Source organism: Diadema setosum, chromosome 3 (assembly GCF_964275005.1).
Source record: "Diadema setosum chromosome 3, eeDiaSeto1, whole genome shotgun sequence".
NCBI lineage: Eukaryota > Metazoa > Echinodermata > Echinoidea > Diadematoida > Diadematidae > Diadema > Diadema setosum.
In genome coordinates, this window is record NC_092687.1 from 11,339,678 (window position 1) to 11,345,677 (window position 6,000).

A 6,000-nucleotide genomic window follows, 5' to 3' on the forward strand; every position below is an offset into this window, starting at 1 on the left:
ATTTTGTGTATTTCCTCCCTTTTCATATTAAATACATTTTTTTTAATCATTTTTATTTCTATTATCAATATCATTATCATTATCATTATTAGGCCCCTATTATCATTATTATTATTACTATTATTATGACTATTATTATTGCCATTGATATGATTGAGAATTTGCATTGGTTGGTTGACACTCACTTTCATTTTGTTGCCTCCCCTTGGTACACCTTATTAAGGCTCACTGCTTGCTCAGCCCCCCCCATGCTTTTCACTCTTTTCCTTTTTTTATCCCTCTGTTGTTCTTTATCTTGTTTGATATTGCCTCCCTATTCATCCTGTTCCTTCAAAGGTTTCCCCCTTTGGTCCTCGGATCTGGATCATCACTGACCCTCCTCAGCCTTTTGTCTCTCCACCTCCCACTCTAATCCCCCTCCCTAAACCTGTTGGGCTCCTTGCCCATGACTTCCTACCCTCCCCTTTTGTTTTCCTTGTTCTGTGTCCCTAGCCAGTGTCTGACTATTCTTTATGTGTGAAGTCCTATTATATGATTGCTTTCCCTGCCTGTTTGTTATTTTGTCTCTGACAAAGATTCTGCTAGGATCGAAAGCTCAGTCCCCTTTTGACTCAATTTTACTCCACTGGCTGTCCACAATTGGATAAGCAGTTTTCATTTTTTTTTTTTTTTTTTTTTTTTTAACACTTAAAAAACAATGTGTGTACATATAGGAGTATGTTGTTGAACCAGGAAAACATTTCATTTATGATACCTATAGGACAAACACACAAGCTTTTTTTATAACATGAGCAATTTCACATTTCTAACCCATAGGGCCTATATGGTTGTTTGTTTTCACAGACAATTGCTAACATAACACAATCTGATGAGAATCAAGTGCAGTGGTCTATATTATACATGTATGTATAGTTTGATAACATTGTTGAAGATAAATTACGAAGATGGGACAAAATGTTCAATATAGGTAGTTGGAATTCAACAAGTGAAATTAAAAAACTATCAGTACTCTTAGAAACCTAACTATAAGAAGGCTGAAAATAGATGGTAAATTTTTGGTCAAGTTATGATGTCACAGTATCTTTTTTTTTTTTCATTTGTGCATGCACATGTGTGTGTATGCCACATAATGTCTTTTAGCAGCAAAGAAATATCATGTGATCATTTAAATCATCAGAATATAACAGTCATGTTGCCCCCCCCCCCCAAAAAAAAAAAAAAAAATGTCATACATGACGGACTCATTGTCTTTACTATCTTTATTCCTCATTTAAGTTCATATTGCATACACACTCACACACACACAAAAGGAGGGAAATGGCTGAACAATGGGAACATTACAGAAAAAAAAAAAAACAAAAAATCCTCAATCATGTATACCGGTAATGTAAAGATTGCAAATGAATATGATTTGACTACCTGACATCCAAAAGGAGATACATTTGTAGTTATAACTCACAGAATTGGTATTCAAAAACTATTTTAATCTGTAACTGGGGGATTTGAAGGGGAGATAGAGTTACAAGAGAGAGATCCTGGAAAGAGAGATGAGGTGGTGGTGGCGGGAAGGTTGATACAATTTATTATGTTACCTATCACAAAAAAAAAAAATGTCCAACTGTAGCCCAGTTGTTCAGTTTGCTCTTATAGCACCTCCCTGCTAGTAGTCCTTTGGAATGTTGTGGGTTGTTCGATGGAGGTGCACACTGATTTTGATTTTTCAGTAGGCGTACTCATCGCATTTATACACTGTATCTTTTCTTCTTGGATATTTTTGTATTTGTATTTTGGTATTTTGGTATTATTTTGGTCTAAATATTAATTTTCCCGGTAAACTGTGCGCTCAGAAACATCCGTATTAAGCGCCTTATAAATGTACTGTGTTGCTATTATTATTATTATTAAAACTGAAGATCAAAGTCATTGAAAAAAAAGTGGAGGAAATGTCTCTGATTGTACGAGCCCTTTTGCATTAATTTGTCTGTGTTATGCATTTGTTTATCTACCCTGACCCTAATGGTTTGCAGTGACGATTTGCTGCGTAAAGGGATCGAGTCATCATCAATTTAATCAGTGTCACCTAAAAAATTTGGTGAATTCACCTTTACGCCATGATCATCGGTTGCCAGTTTGTTACTGTCAGCTCCATAGAAACACTTTCTTGCAATAAAATGAATGGGGTTAGCACAGTTTTGTATGCTATGTTACCGTACAGAAATATCTAATTATGACCATAATTAGAATTGTGTTGGCCATTGCTGATGAGACCAAAAAAAAAAAAAAAAGCACCAGGAATCCATGGGGGGGGGGGGAGGTCCCTTTTTGATGCACTGCTAACCACCTTGCACCTGCAACTGAATATCCCAGCTGTGGAGTCCTGTTTGCATTAGCCAGAAGAAGAGAAAGACACATTTCCATCAGTGGGAGAAACTGCATTGCCATGGCATCAACAAATTATAATATCTAGATACCAGATAAGTAGATTGATGAACTCACATCAAACTGGGACATAAAATAAGACAAGATGGAATTAAAATGCACCTTTGTTTATGCCCTGATAAATAAAAGGCCGTGGATACCCCCCCCCTTTCATTCCCCTTTTTTTCTTAAAAAGGATTACATGTAGTTCAGATCATATCATCAACTTCAGAGAAGCACTGTCAGAAATTACTGGTAAATATAACTTACAAGTGTTTAATGTGTAAGTAACAGGCATTTTTTCTCCCAAAAATAATATCTTTTGCAAAGACCGAGAGAGAAGTGCATAGAAAAAAAAATAGAGGATTAATACACATACATTTGAAGTTTTCAGACAAGCTATAAAGACAGCCAGTACCTCATGTACACCCTTTTCTTTTCTTTTTCTTTTTTTTTATGAATGCAGGACATGCAGAGCAACTCTCCTTTTTTTTTTTTTTTTTTTTTGCAAAAACAGAAATAAACAAACCACAAAAAAAAGTAAAAGAGAAGGAGTGACAAATTTCATTTCCTTTGTTGTCACCATCCTTTTTCCCCCCATTATTTGTTGACAGTACAGTACTGGTCCCCACAGTACTGTCTCCATAGCTTGTGGGTAGCGTATGGCAGTGGTAGTGCGGAGAATTTGGGCTTGCATGAGAAGACTGGTTGTCATGTTGTTGATGACTTATTTACGAATCAATACAGTGCCGGTGAAATTTCAGACACTTTTCAAACCATTTAGTCAGTATAACATCGTTCAAAGTTAAAAGAAAGGTATGAAATAGTTTCATTGACTGGAATTTAGTTCAAATGTCGAAGAAAAGATCACGGTCGACTTCGTAGCTACGCAGCGACACAGCTCGCTCCACCCATCGAGCTGCACGACTGCCAGCCCTACAGCCCGGGGGGCCCGCGGGGCCCGCGGGCCGGTATCGGTGGTTGCGTGCGCCACTCTCGAGAGCAGCGTGCCGCGGTGTGGAAACCGAACGAAGACGATTCGACATAGGATTTGTTTCATTTTTCTTAACTGAAATGATTCATTTGCCCATAAAAATGTCACCAAGGATAGAAAATACATGTACTTATATGAAATACTATATTTCATTGCTGGTTATTCGCATCTAAAGGAAATTTCTCAACAAATTTCACCTTACCAAACAGGTTGTCGTCACAAGTTGTGCTGGTATCGGTGCACGTGAGAGAGGGAGTCCGGTGGCCAGTGGGCGAGCGCCACGCCCAGCCGAGCCTCTCAGCAGCTAGCAGCGTAGCGCGCGTCCCGCGATATGGAAACCGAACAAGTACGAAGACGATTCGACATACTGTAGACATTTGTTTCATTTTTCATACTAAAACGATTCCTCTGCCCATGAAAATGTCACCAAGGATAGAAAACACATGTACCTATGTAAAATACCATATTTTATTGCTGGTGTTAAGCATTTAATGGAAATTTCTCAACAAATTTCACCTTACCATGCAAACTTTCGTCACAAGAAAAAGCTCCGTCACCGAGACTCTCAGAGCAGAGAAGATACCGTCAAATATTGCTTCGCAGCATCAGAAAATAAAAAGGAATTGCCTTAAAATGCGATAAAACATTTTTTTCATACATCATTCCACTAACCTATGTCAATATTATGACAAAAATGTGTTTCATTCTGTAAAAATCAGGCACAAATAAAGTTGGGTCGAGTTGTCCAATCGCAAACCCGCCCCTGGACAACTCGACCCGGTCGAGCTGTCCAGGGGTAGGGACGAGTTGTCCAGGGACGACTTATCCCGCGGTCGAGTTGTCCAGGAACCTGTTAGATCTAACAGTATGTTTCAGTAGGCCTACTAGGACCCATATCTCGAAGAGTGGCCTGACCACGTAGATTCTAACACAGTGTCGCCGCTTCGTGATCCCAGCGCTGGTGTAGGTATAGTGATAGCGTACTTCCGTATCCATGTAGATATCTCAAAATTCACCTTGCCAAATGGCACCAAACTCACAGGAAATATTTTATTATTCATATCCAACAGCTCACGTTAATTGGAAACAAATCACATGTCGGGAAGCGTAAGTGTAGATGTCGACTTTCCTGTCGGCGTCGCTAAAATAATCTGCTCTACGATTAAACACGAGTGATTGCGGCCAGGCCCTACCTACCTGTTGCGCACGCACAGACTGAAGTTAGCCATTTAATATCATGAGACAAATCTTTCAAGTAATCGGGGGCAATAAATAAATTTACAAATTATTTGTGGTAAGTTGAATGAAAAATGTAGTTCCTATCTCACACAAGTCGCAGAAAATCATTAAACTTTTGAGTTTAGTTCTCGCGTAAATTCCCCGTTCGCAAAGTACTAGTCGGCTAACTTCAGTTCTAGATTGTGCATCTTGCGTTCGCCAAGATCTCTCTCGAAGAGTGAGTTTTTTTTTTTTTTTTTTTTTTTTTTTTTTTTTTTTTAAGTGACGACTTGAAAGTCGACGTCAATATTGATACTTCTCGATTACTGATTTCGTTCAAATATAAACGAATACTTTGAAATATGCTATGAAGTATATCCTGTAAGTTTGGTGCGATTTGGTTAAGTGAAATTTGAGATATCTACATGGATAGAACAGTACACAAGCGCCGCCTGCTAGCTAAATTAGGCCTAAGCGTCGTCTGCTACTCGATACGAATTAACGCACGCGTATTCGAGCACTTGTAATCAGTAATAGTGAGAGCACCTGTAACATCATAACATCCGGGCTCGTCAGCTCATTAGCATAATTCTCACCTAAAAAGTTCCATTTTTAACATTAAATTACGGACTTAATCGTTATGAAATTTTGATTCTGTTTACACCGCTGGGTCTTTTAGAATTAAACTAACAACATATTAAAAAAAATTAAAAACCGGTACAATGCCCTTTTAAGGGTAGATTCTGAAAGAGTACACTTTAAGCTTTAAATGATGTATAACTCAATTCAAATGTACTCCCCTAACCTACCTAAATACTGGAAAGAAAGCACACCCTCTGGAAAAGTGTGAACTGAGAAAAAGAGGCTCTGAAGTACACGGTCTATTCAAGCACTTAACCTTTACCAAGCCGTGCTAGCTGTGCCATGAAAGGGACAAAACACAGGATGTAAACCACCGGAGCAACAACAATGAAGGGATTATCAGATTAAGCTGAAATTAAGCATGATCTGTAAGCACATTGTGCCAATGATAAATGCTACCTTTCAAAGCAGTAGAGTCATCCTTTCAGGAGTTATTAGACTTGAAAGTGAAGAGAGTGCAAACGATTTCAAGACATGAAAAGCGGCCTCTAAGTCATACCTGATCATTCTACTCTTCACCCAAAAAGGGTTGTAGAAAAACTGCTGAAAACACATTTTCCCATTCATTTAAGATACCAAACTGAAGAATAATGTAGAAGAAGGATAGCTCTTTCAGAAAATACGAAAAACTCAAGATTTACTCGGTTAAACCATTTCACCTTTTTTGATTCTTCACGTAAAATCAAGGGGTTTTTTGTTGGTTTTGTGGTGCCCGGTCACAAATAGTC